This window comes from Cololabis saira, chromosome 10, assembly GCF_033807715.1.
Source record: "Cololabis saira isolate AMF1-May2022 chromosome 10, fColSai1.1, whole genome shotgun sequence".
NCBI lineage: Eukaryota > Metazoa > Chordata > Actinopteri > Beloniformes > Belonidae > Cololabis > Cololabis saira.
Window position 1 is genome coordinate 31,891,220 of NC_084596.1, and position 15,939 is coordinate 31,907,158.

The 15,939-nt window shown below is 41.6% G+C and overlaps 1 protein-coding gene across 1 annotated transcript in view; it reads left to right on the forward strand.

Annotated features, from left to right (window-relative positions):
* The window catches only part of LOC133452225 (collectin-12-like), a 61,513-nt gene that overhangs the window by 15,682 nt on the left and 29,892 nt on the right, over positions 1–15,939 (forward strand). The window lies entirely within an intron of this gene.

Genomic DNA, 15,939 nt, shown 5'->3' on the forward strand with positions numbered 1-15,939 from the left:
GATACCTTCCCCTGCCTCATCATCATCTGGGCTTGCCTCGACGCGGGGCCCCATGGCTGCTTGAGACCCGGGCGGATCGGTGATTTTTGTAACAAATTTATCAAACGTGCCTTTCAGAGAGGCATTAAACACTTCCATTTTCTTTTGTTTTTTTCTTTTTTCATCCCCTGATGGAAATTTCCTGAATCTGTCTCGTTCTCTCGACATTGTGTGACAGTTTGTTCCAACTCCACCGTCTGGATGAGACTAGCTTGTGTCCGCGCTTGGTCTGACGCAGTTGTATTGAACAACAGACACGCGTCATCATTGCACATATATTTATTGATATGCACAGACTAGTACACATTTAGGTCTGTAATGGAACGTGACGTGTTGATATTTATAAGGAAAAAAAAAAACGGCCCATAGCGCCAGGCCCCTTGGGGCGCCAGGCCCCTTGGGGCGCCAGGCCCCTTGGGGCGGCAGGCCCCGTGCGGTTGCACGGTTCGCACATCCCTTGCGGCGGCCCTGTGCGTATGTATGCGTATATATATATGTATGTATACTAAATATAGTAATAATGCACATATATATATGCCTTAGGTTTTTACCGGCATGTTATCAACCATTAATTTGTGTGCAGACAAAAAAAAAAAAAAATAAAATTTTTTTTTTTTTTTTTTTTTTTGTCCCTCTGTCTGGGCCCCCCCCCTGTCGGGCCCTAGGCACTTGCCTAGTCTGCCTTTGCGTTAATCCGGCTCTGACCGCTGCTGAACAATGGCGGAGCTCCAGCCGGCGGAGAGAGCTGGTTGTGGGCGTGGTTTCAGCAGCGGAGGCTGAACCTATGGAAATCTGCTCCCGTCGTGACTCACGACGGGAGCAGATTCTAAACGGCGCAAAAAAATCACGTGACACTGGGGGATTCGGTCGGGCGGGGGTCACAGACCTTGCAGAAATTCATGGGATTTCATCTCCCCTCTGCTGGCAGGGCGAGGGGAGACCACTTTATATATGTTAAAACAAGAAAAAACGTGTTTTTCATAATAGGTCCCCTTTAAGCCCCCCCCCCCCACCCCTTAGGGGTTTGGCTCGGTATGTTCTGTACCAGGTTTGATGGGTCAGACTTTTTTCAAAGTGACTAAATATGCCTAACCAGCCGTCTGTTACACACAGTAAATCTCTGGATGAGGCATCAGTCACATGGAAGCTTGTAATTTAGTTGTGTGGAGTGTGGAGAAAAACCGGAGACTTAAATGCAGGATTCAGCTCAAAAAAGCACAGGCCTCGAAGGCCTGATTTATTTCAAAAATAAATTCAAAACACACTCAGAGTGGGTCTCTGGAATGACTAAGAAAAGGTATCCGGAAAGCAGCAGCGTTGACGGAAAATGACCGTAGGATGTCCCAGCAGCCCAACCGGCTGCCAGAGAGACCTGCAGGTACTGCCTCGTAAAAATATTAATGTCCGCGCTACACTACCACGCAAAGGGCCGAAATGGACTATTCCTTGTGGTTGTTCTCTGCTTTTTCCTTGCCTTCTTCTCATAGTGAAAGTTTTCGGTGGGAAGAGTGGAACACGTCCTCACAGCCAACTGAACATAATACATGCGCAAGTCAAAAGTACTCAGACTTCCATTATTTTGGGTGTAAATATGAGAACTTTGTGTCAGACAGGGTTATATGGGTTTTAACTATAAAACACATATGTAAATGCGCTGAATAGTTCGGGGATAGCATTTATTTTTGTAGCCGCTGGTTTGCAGTAAAGCAGGCACTCAGACACCATGTTCTCTGTGGTCATCTTTTCCTCACGAGAAGCGAGAGCTGAGAGGACGTTTGGCTCGATCCACCGTGTGGTTATTATTGGCCCTGTTGTGCCGTGAAGTTTTAGAGCAGTGTGTGGCGATGGGACGGAGCACACCACAAACTGTTTGCACTTCAGGCTGGGTCCGTTGTTGCTGATTCAGTATTGCAAGTGCTTCTGCCGCGGGCCACCCAGCCAGCAAGCGTTACCACAAAAATATCCCCCAAAACCCGCTAGCACAGATGGTCCATGGAGCTAACTCCAGTGTTCAAGCCTCCGCGTCGTGGTTTTGGTCTTACATGAGAGTGCAATGAATATTTTCACCCTACGTGACAGAATATGTCTCGTTTTATTAGTGTTTATGTTGTAGTGGTGAGGTTTAGATTAGCAGGGCTCTGATTTTTAAATGTCTTCCAGGACACACAAGGCTTCACCCTGGGATCAATTAGAAATGCTATAATGTCCTTTTTCCAGACTAACTGGGTTATACCGGGCTGCACAGAGCTACGTTTGGGTTTCACTGAAAAAATATACATACTTTTACAAGGCTGAATGGATCGTGCAAGAAGGGATAGTGAAGCAAATGACTTATACAGGAAACAGAAACTGTGTGATTTAGTTTTATTAACTGTATCAACCATCTCCTGTAAAATAAACCAAGTTAAAATAACAAGTACTGGACCTATGTAAGAGAAAATTAGCTACGAAACATCTCACAATGAGCAGTTTGAGTCGGATGTTGTGTTACTATAGCAACCCGCAGAGATGCAGATTCAGAGACATTCAGGATGGAAACGGATGTGGTTACTGTGACATTTATTGCTAGTTTAAAGACTCCTGTTTTGACACTTTGAGTTCAGCGTTAATCCATCATATTCAGATGAGTGGGTGGAGCAGGAATGTGGAACAACAAAGCTTATTAGCCACATTGCACAATTCTTCTTCCTTTTCTTTTCCTCTGTGGGAGATGGTAGTAAATGTATCAGTGCAGAATAATTATAAATCCAGATTTTTACCATTTCATGAGTCACAATGAAGAAACAGTAAGCAGTGATCATGTTTTTGAACTGGACATTTTTCACTGTGAGTAAAGAATACCAAAAGACGTCAGTTTGTAGTTTGGACATTTTGTAAAGTAAAACATCCTGTTGATGAGGCTAAGAGGATATAAAGTAAAGATAGTAGATACTTAGTCAGTAGCCTCTGTTGTTTTCACTGGTTGATGCAGTTCATCATTCTTTCTTTAAAAGAAAATTGTGATTGGCAAAAAAAAAAAGGATCTGGCAAGTTAAAGCTTTGAAAACCTCAAAAATTGGATTTGGCTGGGTAAATTGTAACCATTACTTTTAATAGTTAAATGGGAAGTCTTTTAGAAGAGGGGGGCTTTTATTTACTCATTTATTGGAAATATTAAATGACTGCATATTTCCAGTGAAGTCCTGGAGTGGTGCAATCCCAATTCCTGGACTCATTGCAAAATATCTGCAGCCGTTTGGACACCGTTACACACTCCCTCCGTGAGTCTTCACATCTGCAGGCTTTCCTGAGGTTTGCTGCACAGTTCATTTCAAACTAGTAACGTAAATATGCCACCATAAAATGTAAAGAGAGCAGGCTTAGTCTGTGTAGGGAAGCCCTGAAGTTTATCTGTAAATGACAGCGTCTGGATACTCGCATTGTGGTTATTTATTGCCCTTTTGTATCACCGGCTGTAATTTCAGCTGAACACTTACCAAAGATCTACACGAGTTCTTGACTTAGTAAGTGTTAAACGAGGACGCCAACTGGGGCCTCATCACATCTTTCAAACACACACAATACACTTGGGTTGGATTGTTTTTTCTGTCCCCCCGGAGCTGCAGACCGCTCAGCTCCCTGCTGATGTCGTGTATACATTTGAGGGTTTTCTTGCATGTTAACTAGATCAATCACCGCAATGTTTTTCCAGTGGTGACTTAATGTTGATTTTTCACCGATGTCACAATGTTTTTTCCTGTCCTGTGGGGCAATGGCACTCTTGTAGCAGCTATTTAAATCACAGTTCCAGACAGAGGCAGACAATCTGCCATTAAAACATAAGTATATTGATTAAAAACACGTGTAAGACTGTAGTGGAATACGCAGATACATCCAGGGACATGTTTCTGGATGATTATCTAGACATAACATATACTTAACCCTTATATACTGTTAACCAGCAGCAGTAAAATTATCCAAAACAACATTTTTGTAGCCTGAATTCTTGAAACACTGAAATAAAAAAACAACATAGGAGTCATCATGCATAATTGTCCATAAGGGACAGAAGTCGTCCAGAGGTCAGAAAAGGAAAGATATGCACCTAAACATTCCCTATCAGGAAATCTTTGGTCTGAGTTAACATTATCTGGAACCATACCGTGAGGATATAACATTCTAACAGTGTGTTTGAGTTATTTTTTGTTAATGTTTGAAGAAAAAGTAACTCATGAGTAAAAAGTTATCTTACGAGATTTCCTCTCTGAGATGTGATGTTATGAGCTGGTGAAAGAACACTTTGTTTTTGATTCGGTTACAACTAAAAACCGCAAGACTTCTTGTTTATTAATGACATAATGAACAATTTGTTGACAAAGAAACCAGAAGGGACCACTAAAAACAGCAGTACGCTTACACAAGCAGACCAAACTGCTAACTTGGCATTACGTTTCCTGACTGAAAGTTTAAGTTATAAAATGAATCAATGAGGAATGGAAAGCCTCCAAGTTGATTATTCAAGTCATTTGATGACAAATCCTATTAGGTTTGATGAGCTTCTCAGCAGCACTTTTTGTTACCATTACTTCATCATTTTCTGATACACCATCAATGTCAGCAGATTTTTGTGTTGTCTCTTTCACTGTTCACCTTCTTCATGGTTTACTTTGCATGTGTTGGTGGTGAGCGCGGGGGAACATGTGCGTTGCATTTTAAATAGTCATTAATCAAAGCCCCGAGTATGGAAGCCCACTTGGTTGAAGTAGTTGTGAGTAGATAACCGACGACACTCTGCACTCTGAGGTTCACATGTTCCCGTTTTACACAAAGTGACCTCATCGTAACATGCCACACTGGGACACGAGCGGGAGAAGCCAGGGGGTCTTCTGTGCTCCTTCAGGCCTATAAAGTTCAGTTATGGCTTCCATGTTTTTCTAGATGCATGCATATAAAAATGTCTCTTTTTAAACAGATGCATATTTTTATATGTAAACCTTGTACTCTTTAGTTAGAAAACCTCCTGCTTAGTGTGTGAGAGTTGTAGGAATGAAAGCAAGCGGGAATACTGAAGCCTGTCCAAGGTACCTCGTCCTGATTTACCTGATTTCTGCTGGGAAAGTCTCCAGGCCCCCCTGTAACCCCGAGCAGGATGAAGCAGGTGTAGAAAATCATGTTTTTTCCAAAAAGAAAAATCCTATTAAATGCTGTTGATACAGGCGCCTTTTGAGTTGGATTTTAAAGCTTTCTCTGGGAATATGAACTCTCGCGTACACTGATACGTCCTGCCTGCCAACACTGCCTCTGCTTGCCAGCTCACTGTGAACTTATGGTACATCACAAGTTGTATTTCATCACATAGTTGGTATTTGCTCAGCTGAACTGCAGCTGCGACTCCAACCATACTGTATATATTATATTATCTTCATGCTCCAAGATACCAGCAGAGGTAAGGCTGAATTTTAAAGGAAACTGCTGACTAGAACAAAAAAGACAAAAGAAATGAAGGTGTTTGATGACCAGTCCTGCATCATGAAGTGTCACCCACACAATGGCCCAGCGTTGGTCATGAGGCACACTTGCGTGCTTCAGTCTGTCTCTAAGGATAATGATGAATGACCTATTTGTGACAGTCTGCACTTCTCTAACCAAGCACAGATGACGATTACAAAATGAAAATCTAATCAACTCCACGTTGACTAGTTCACTGGATCTGAAGCTGTGTTTTAATGGGAAATCTGTTTTTTTGGACCAATTAGACCATATTTCTTTTAACAATGCAGCACAAGGAACTTGCCCCAAAAATTAACTTCAACCAGCTTCAAGTTTTGAGTTTATTTAATAATAGGAGACTTTAAATGTAAAGTAAAATACACTTCTGATACTTTTGAGCATATAAAGGGCTAAGGGACATGCTTTTGTGTGAATTAGAAGCAGAATATCAAGCTTGTGGTTACATTGAAATATTCTGAAATCAACAAATGCATGTAAATATATTCAAACAGATATGTTTTGATACCGTATAAACGCATAGATGTCCCGTGTCAATGAACGAGCCACTGAAAATTCTGTGCTAATGAGTGCAAAACTTTGTCCCTCCAAAGGTTACATTAATCACTGTCTCCAGTCTCCCTTTAGACAGATAAAGACTTCATCATATCAATCATGTTGGTGTATTATTTTCCAAATGTGACGAAACCTAACTGGCCGAGACACCACTTTAGATGTTAAGTTACTTGGAGGGTGTTGTGAGGATTGTTATGACGGAAGTGAAAAACGATGCACAGAGAAGAAATGGGCGACGAAATCAGGGTTCAGTTTTAGCTGCAAAAAATAAAGACATTGGCTCCAAACACTAAAGTTTTGGTTTACATATTGCATAATACATTTTTTTCACTATATCAGGCATCTCTAGTTTGGAGACCAGTTGGTTGGCAGAGTAGGAGTCAAATCTTGTAGTGTGTAACCCCTATGTCAGGTTTCTAGAGGAAGAAGCCACAAGCACTACAATATAAATATAATAAAGGGGCCCAATGAAAACGACTATTGTGAACACAGAATATGACTAGTGGAGTGATGTTTGGGGCACTTTGGGCCAATCCCAATACACCCCCTACTTTCTTCCACTAGCCCTCCCTCACTACCACTACCCCTAAAAAAGAAGGGACAGATTTTAGGGCACTTGAAATCTTCCCAGGTCTGTCCCAATACTCCCCCTACCCCTACTTTCAGCACCACCACTAATCAGGAAGCTGAGAGCCAAAAGCTGTTTTAATTTCAGCTGTAGCGCTGTTAATATGCCACTTTATTAAGTTTTAATATTTTTTCCAGGCGTAAAAGTAACCGTTAAGATCCCCAACCTGGGCTCAGTTTATCCAAATAACGCCTGTTAAGAAATTTGACCCGATGTTTTTGGCGATGATGATAAGAGCCGCCGGTCCGGGGCGCAGCAGCAGCAGCAGCAGTCGGAGTACAGACGTGATTGCCCGGTCAACCTGCGCCGTCGTCCCGGGGAGAAACCTGCAGCTCTGTGGAGGATTACCGCTGGCTGAAATAAATCATTTATTTCTGGATTTCTGCCTGCCGGCTCGGGAGCTGATTTATGGTTACGCGTTAAATCGAACACAGAGCCTACGGCGTAGGGTACGGCGTACGGCGCACGTCGCCGCATAACCTATGCCGTAGGCTCTGCATTGGTGTAACGCGGAACCATACATCAGCCTTTATTCTGGCGAGGTTTGAAAAAGACTTCGCAACAATGGGCAAACGAGTGATTATGTACATTCACTGAGTGAATATTATGAAAGTAAAATATATATTTCTTCTCGCTAGAAATGTAATCAAAACGCATTTTTTTGCAGAAACTAAATCAATATATTGATTTTATTCACTAAAAAATAAGAAATTTCCGCCATGGTTTTTTTTTTTTTGATTAAGTCCGCAAATGACGACGAAAAACATTCTGGGAAATCTTTCTGGCCCTAGTTCACCTAGTGAGCATCCGAAAACCCTCGATCCGTAGGGACAGATTCATAGCCACTACACTAGTTTTCTTCACTACCCCTAGGTGAAAAGAGGAATTGGGACACCACTACCCTCACAGGAATGCACAAAATTTAGGGGTAGGGCTGAAAACTAGGGGTAGTGGTAGTATTGGGACAGGGCCTTTGTATCTTAAGCCAGGGGCCGACTCATAAACCAGCTGGAGATATGCTGCCCCCAGGTGGCCAGGAGTGGTGTGCTCACATTCAGTGCCTTTAGTACACATTGTTTTTTTTTTTACCTCTTAATCCAAATATGTGAGGAAAATGTGTACATTGAAAAAATAAAGAAAGGCACAAACGTGACCTTTTTGGTACGGAATAATACCTGAGAGATGATGGTTTGCATGGCAAGACATCCATCAATACATCTCAGGATAATGTTGTTTTAATGGTCTATAGTTAAAGCCTTAAAGTAAATAAATACATCCCCTCTTCAAACATGCAAATATCCATATATCATTGCTCTGTAAACATCTTACCAGCATGAAAAGGAACCGCATGTATCATGGAGGAGGTGGGGGAGCTCATAAAAACATGTAAAATACCCCTACTGAAAGCAGAGTTAAAACTTATCTCTTCCTTCTTATGGTGCCTGCAATGAATGTTTGCACGCGTCCTTTGATTTGGCTCCAGTGTAACAAGTCCCAGATGTGCCTGGAGACTGGAGCCATAAGAAGAGAAAAAAAAAGTTAATCTGTTAGCGAAGGGGGGGGTTCAGGTATGCCAGGCTGGCTCAGCAATTTAAGGAATCTAATCTCTTAATAATTTGTGTCCGTGGTAACCTCTCCTGTTGAATGGTGCCCGACTGTGAAGCGTAATAGCTAGAGGGGGGACACTAAAACCTTGGCGCACCGTGTGAACCCAGTAACAGGTTTAGTACGGTCCCAAGAATGGATCAGTGGCACCGCTGCTTAGTTTGTTAAGCTCAAGGTTTACAAGGCCACCCAAATAAGTCCAAATTCATTTCCTAAAAGCAAAAGTGAGATGATGGACTGGTGATGGAAAGGGAGGATTATTTTTACCTGTTTGTGACGGCTTTGGACACAACTTTGATCCTCAGTGAAGTAGTCCAGCAGACCCCCCGTGACCCTGCAAAGGATAAACGGGTATAGAAAATGGATTGATGGCTGAATGAAGTAGTCCAACATGTAATGTACAGTTTTCCATATGGACTTCTGACTAATTGTGTTTACTTTGGTGGTCTCGACTTTTCCTTGACAGCTACTGTAAGGCAAGGCAAGGCAAGGGAAGTTTATTCAACAACAAGGTGATTCAGAGTGCTTTACAAAGACATTAAAACATAAATAAAAATGAACTGATTTGAAATTTAAATAAAAAAGAAAGAAATAAGAACAACAGTAGTTAAAATATGATTTAGTTTTGTAACTGCAGATTTAGAGCTTTATTCAAAGGCAGCTGAAAATAGGTGTGTCTTCAAGTGTTCCAGCTGATCTGAGGCTTTCTGGGAGTGTGCTATTACTGCGAGGTAATAGTTTTTTATTGTTTGCCATCATCAGGTCAGAATATGTGTGTCTTCACGCAGTTTAGTTCAGTGTGTGCTTATTCCTCCTTGTTACTTGCCAACAGTTTTTTTTAGAGCAACTTTAATGAACCCCAGAGAAAATGTGTTTTGTAAGAGTTACTCATTGTTTAAAAAAAGACCCAATCTCACAAAAAGCGTACTACAAACGCAGAGTCTGGAGTCCCGTGGCCACAGGGTGGATGACATCATACAATGTTTTCTGGGTTTGTGGAGGCAGAGAAGTAAACAAGTGGTTAGTGTTTGAAAACTGCCTGTTTGCTGCGTGGATGCAGCTCCCATTACTGAGAGTTCAAACATTCAGATCATTTCTTCTCTCTAACGCCACCAGGATGGCACTGTCGTGCACACATTCCTCACCAGAGATGATGCCTTTTATGCTTCCATCTTTTTCCCCTTGTTCTTCCCGTTCCTTTCATGCATCTTTGGGAATCGTCATTTCTTTGGCGATGATTTAAAAAACTTTGATGGAAAAAAAGGCAAAGAAAACAAAACGATGAAAACACTTGTAAATGATGGATGTTGACTTGACACATCTGCTCACATATTTATACATCTGCATGTTTGTTTTTGTGTACTTTGAGTGTTCCGGTTTACTGAAGTAATTTTTAAACCAAATTGCTTCGGTACGACACGAATCAGGGAAATTACAAAAACCACAATTAGATGCAATTATAGTTTTGAAGTGTGCAGTTGGGTACCGCTCAGTATTAACCACTTAAAAGACTAATCTTTTTCCGTCCCTCTGTGGAAATGTGATGCAAAAATGCAGCTTTGGCAGAGGTGTGACATGGCTTTAGGAGACGCAGACAATCGTGGCCTATCCGCGTGACTTCTGGTTTTTCTCTCTTAACCATGTTCAGCTTTCATATGAGGCAAAATGGAAGGCTGTGAAGTCAAAAAAAATTCCTGCGGTACCCACCGCGTTACTGAATATGACATAGTATTAACACCCTGAACTGAGACTCTTCACACAAAAAGACTCCAGTCTTTAAAGGCTTTCTTTGTGTTGCCATGGAAATTTCCACTGCCGGCCGGGAGAGAGACAGCGCGTGCAGCCAAGTCTAATGGCAGGTTCACGGAATGAGGGGGGTGGGGGGGTATTTTCCTTTTTTTTCCCCTTTAAGTCAGTCCAAATGAAATACAGCTGCTTTACAGACACCACACTGGAAGGCCGTGGCTTTTCTCCCTGTGCTTTCTTTTTTTCTTTCTCCTGATCGTTTGCTTCTGTCTTTCTTCACTTTCATGACAGCAACTTCAATAACAACAACAACAGCCTTTGTTGATCCACGACTGAAACCGAGCATGCCGTCCTCTCAGTTTTAGTACGAGTAAAAATCACCCCAGAAGTGCTGGAACCAAGATTTGGACAAGTTGTTTGATAACTTACATAAGAAGCAATTTAAATGTCAACATACATGATAGATTCCAGTCTGCTGTTGGCATACTTATATTTGAAAATAAGTACGACCCTGAAAATGCACCTGGTTCATGTGACTAACATTGCTTTACTATGAATTTGGTATTAAACTGAAATATTGGATGACAATGTTACCAAACCAAATGTCGGCTGGGTCCAGTCAGCAGCTGTTGAGTCATTTTCCTTTTTTACACAAAACCTCAAATTCCAAACTCACAGGAGTTGCAGGAAACCTCAGTTTGATTCATTGTTTTGACAGCTTCAATGTCAGAACTGTTAAAACAAAACAAAAAAATGTTGATTTCAGTTTGCCTGCTTAAGAATAAAGATATAAAAAGAAACAGTCGGCACACCTCGGTTCTTTAAAAGGCTTTTCCGGCTTTTAGTTTCCCATCAGGGGAGTATATGAGTTCAGAGTGTTGATTTTGATGTCTTGGCCGCCTCACAGCTTCCCAGCTCCCAACGGGCTCACTGCTTCCATGCTCTACCTCCGGAGTTGTGTTTTCAGTCAGTCTGTTATATGTCATGGACTGACAGTTTATGTGTGCAGAAGCTGCAGTAGTACTACGAAACCCTTGCTGAATGACGGGAACGTCCTGCTGGGGGCTGTCAGGGAAATTCAGAAAACAGTGCTTGTGCAGATTTAAGGCTGGATTTGAGTTTACCTTTACAAGAAATTCACCGTGAAAAGACTCCACCGAGGTCCGCTTTGGTAATTATTATCAGGATTAAAGGAAACTCAGTTGGAGCTATTTGATGGTATTCTCCCTCCGCATACCTTAACTTCCTGTGTGGATTTAAAACAAGCCACAAATGTTTACAAGAACTCGTTGGCCCTCATTGAACTCACATCTAGAAGATTTTATTTTCTTTCTGGAGTATATGGAAGTTCATTGGAAGGGTTGACTCGTCATTCTTACTCTGTACACCACAAGGGCAGATTTAATGTCAAACAACACTAAATCCTCTGGTGAGAAACAGAAAACAGTGCTGAAATAAAGAGAAGGAAAATGTTATAACCCTGAAAGGAATTTGCACCCACTGTCCAAACCTAATTTCCACTCTGGTTCAAGAACATGGCAAGGTGGTTTCGTGACCTGTTTCTGCGAGGTTATGTAACATATTACGTGCACTCATAAAAAATAGATTTTAAATCTGATATCTTTTTATTGTTGTTAGATAAATTATATAAATCTACCTGACAGTGACCATGTCAACGTTTTCAGAAAGGATACAGTTAACATTTGTTTTGTTTTGTTTTCTTTAAATAAGATTTTGTTCAAGTAATCGTAGACATTTCGTAACCTTGTTCTTAGGCCAGAATCCCACATGTGACTGAGCGTTTTCCACAGCTGCCCCCTCACTGTGGAGCAGTTGGAAGAGAAATGACAGCTTCCTTTTCATTCTCTAATATCAAACATTGCAAACAGTAGTATTTAAAGCTCTTTAACAGTTAGTGCTGTCAAACGAGAGACATTTCCAAGACATCATTAACACAATCTCACTTTACTTTCATATTGAATCTAAAAAGCAATAAACCATGGGTAAAAGTAGGCCGGAACGTTCCAGCAATACGTTTCGGTAAAAGTTCTGGTAAGAGAAGAGAACAGCTTTCCCTCTCACATCTGCTAATATCGTAGCATACACTGCACATTGTCAGTTTGTTACTTGATTCCAGGTTGGATGTGAGGTGGGGGGGGGTGCACTCTGGAACCCATTCACCTCTATGTGTAGGTGTGGGACGACAGCACCTTGGCACTTAGCTGAACTTGTGCACAGCACAAAGATTCACATGCAGTTCCTGTGTACTGTGCTGAAGCTAGAAAGGTGTTTACTGTGGGCATGGCACTTTGGGACAACACCTCGTCCAACATAAGCTGACAAAGAACAAAGTACCGTGTTTACGTTTGACCCAATGTAACGTCGCGCCTCCTTGGGACCTCACAACACTAACAGTTGTCATAATGCACAAAATGGTCAGTGCTGTCAACGTTTTCAAATTCTGGTCACTTAACAGCACCGCCTCAGTAGCCCAATAACCCAACAGGTTCATTATTCTAATGTTTTCCATCAACTATACCTCCTGACTTCATTCAGTGCGGTTACATGCACATCTAAATCAAGCTTGTCAACAATGTAGCTAAGGATTAAACTGGAGTTTCCGAGAAATCCAAGTATATATGCACAAGAACACAATCGATTATTGAGTGATGTGCGTTCGACTCTGCGATGCTAAGGTGGCGTCACACACACTTTTGTGTTGGCGTTCTTCCGGTTCCTTCTTTGTTGTTCGTCTTCTTCTCCTGCTTTTGTGGTGTCGTCCCTTCCGGAAAGGGGAGTCCTGAAATAGGCTAAGCGTGGGTTGCACATACATGCCGGAATAACTTGGATTAAATGGTAAATGGTTTACACCAGGGGTAGGCAATTCCGGTCCTCGAGGGCCGGTGTCCTGCATGTTTTAGATGTTTCCCTGCTTTAACACACCTGATTCTAATTAATCATCGTCATCAGCTTGTCATCCAGGGCTGCACAATTCTGTTAATGACACAGGTACTTTTATCACGGTGTGCTGAAGCAGGGTAACATCTAAGACATGCAGGACACCGGCCCTCGAGGACCGGAATTGCCTACCCCTGGTTTACACTTATATAGCGCTTTCCAGCTGTACTCCTACAGCCCCAAAGCGCTTTACACTGTAGACACTCACCCACACAGGAGGAACTAGGGTTCGAACCACTGACCTTCAGGTTCATGGGCGAACGCTCTACCAACTGAGCCAGCTTCCCCGGATTATGACTGCATTATCTGGCACTAACAGCTAGATCTCAAGAGCTTCAGTTCAGTTTGACTACAGCCCAGCTAAGGTGTATACATGGCTTTTAAAAATTCGATATTGGTTGGATTAAGGCAACAATTCGACTTTCTGTTAGTGCATGTAAACGTACTGAGTGTGTCTGAAATACATCTTCAGCTGGTACGCTACGTGCACTTCCACACTTAAAGAACATTTAGACTGAAGTCATTCTGAAACTTGGCCCCATCTGGATGCTCAATGGCCGATTATGAGTATTATTTTTTTTTTCTTCAATATTTTTACCACCCCGTGCTCCTACCTAAGTCAGTCCTGGGCATTGCCATCCTACTCGCGATTATGGGTAATTTAACCACCTGTGTCTGTGCGCTTTCCTCAGCTGTGTCCAACCTCCGAAAACAGCTTACAATCACAATTTCCCAAAGTGTAAGTGTCACTTGGTAGGCTAATAGTCGCTTTGAGTGATTATTTTTGCATAAAACAGCTCATTTGAATAGATAACATAAATAAATACATTTACAGTTCAATTTGATTTAATTCCAACCGACTACAAAGAGTTATGTAATTAACAGTGAGTAAAGCTTTTAAAACTCCACACTTCAAAGAGGAAAAGTGCTTTTTAGATCTGCCGCAGGATTCCTTAAAGTCATTAAACTGATTTTATTGGGCTGTTTGCGATATAGTCAAGTGGGACAGTTGATCAAGAGCCCACTTTTTGGTTATTTCAGTTATTTATCTGTTTTGTTTTGTTCATAACACGATTCTCGTTTTGAATGTTAATAAAATAGACTTTTAGTAAGACTAAAAACTCATTACAAGACTAATAACACACCCATTTAATCAACAAAGCTATGTGGGAACATTGTACCGTGAGGAATTTACTAATTAAAACTTAGAGTTATGAAAAAATTAATTATTAATCCAAATTCCCTGAAAACTGCTCTTTGAAAAGAAGAATTGTCAGTGGGAAATATGTGAGATTCAGTGACCCTGGAAGCATTAGGAGCTGCAGTCCAGCTCAAAGTCTAACAAACGGGGAAACGTGTGCCCCGTCCCACTGCTGATGCCGAACCTGCAGCCGCTCAGCTGCTTGTTTACACAATGTTATGATGTCCTTTCAGCAGAAGGTCGTCAGCAGGGGATTCTCTGATCAAGCTCTCCATATTCAGTACACATAAAGACGACAGAGGCCCACATATCCATTTCTAGGTCCACAGACGGGCCCCTCTGAGATGGTCAGATGTGATGTTTGCACAGATGTGTGGGTCCAAAGCCGGTGGTCTCTGCCCACCCCTCTCTGGAAAGAATGGAGCCTCTTTTGCCTACATTCAGTCCCATCATGGTTGATGTGACTTAAAGGGACAGAACTGGGCCTCTGGTGATGTTTGAGAGAGGAAGTCATGTGAAGATGCAATTTCAGCTGAGCAATGCTTTCCCCAGTGAAAACAGTTGACCTACCCACAATGCCAGGGGGCAATGGATATTCAACCAAAAGGCACTATCTATCTACTCGTTTAAAATTACTTCATTATTATTATGACATAGGTTTTATTAACAAGCTACTGCAATTATATTTTTTTTATTACCTAAGATGTCACATTATTGCTTCAAAACCAGGGTAAAGAAACAAGAGCCCAGGCTTGTCTAATGTAGTAAAACCCCACCCCAGTCTGGCCTTCGGCAGGAGGGTCCCCCCTTATGAGCCTGGTCCAGACAAGGTGTTACAGGAATGAAATGTTTAACTAGTTGATTATAAAATGAAATATTTAATATAACACTGGTATTGGATCAGTTCTTAGTATCAGCCAAAACCAAAGGCCCAGGTATCGGAAACAGAATCACACAGAAAAAGATGGTATTGCAATATTTGTAGTTATGCATATAAAGACTTGTTTACAAACTGTGATAGTCTTACTTTCTCAGCCAATCGCAGCTTTTATAAGATCCCAAAGACCCCATTAAGCTGAGGAATAGGCAGCAGCAGACCCTTATTAGTATTAAGGGGTTAACATACTGTAGGTTGTATCCTGTTTTTTTGCCCAGTGACAGCTTGGATAGCAGACCACTGTGACCCGGTAAATGATTGAAGCAGGTGTAGATAGGGGATGGATGGTTTGATGGGAATAAGACATTATTTTGACTTTGGTCAAAGGTTTAAGGAGTCATATTATGAAAATGTCTGTGCTTCAGAACTTTTGTTTCAGTATTTGAAGTCACTACTAACTCAAAGACCTGGACATATTACAACCATAACACTTAGCTTAGGGTTTCCTAGCTCTGAAAACATGTAATTCAATTAAGCATCTAGATTTGTAGGTTTCTGTGGAATCACATACTGAAGTCAGAGTAGAATTATTCAGCATGCTACATGTATTGCTACTTGTTTATAGCACAAAGCTCTAAGACTGATCTCAGAAGAGGCACAGTCTGTAAAGGAAGGGGGCGGGGTTTCGTGGCTGACCCCGCCCTAATATCAGCCACTCTGACAGTAGTACAGACATTGAAAGTACGCTTTGTCTGCATCAGTTTGTTATTTTTACTAAAGCATGCCACAGATGTTTTGTTTATATTTCAGACAACTGTTTTTTTAAAAGAATTTCATAAAATG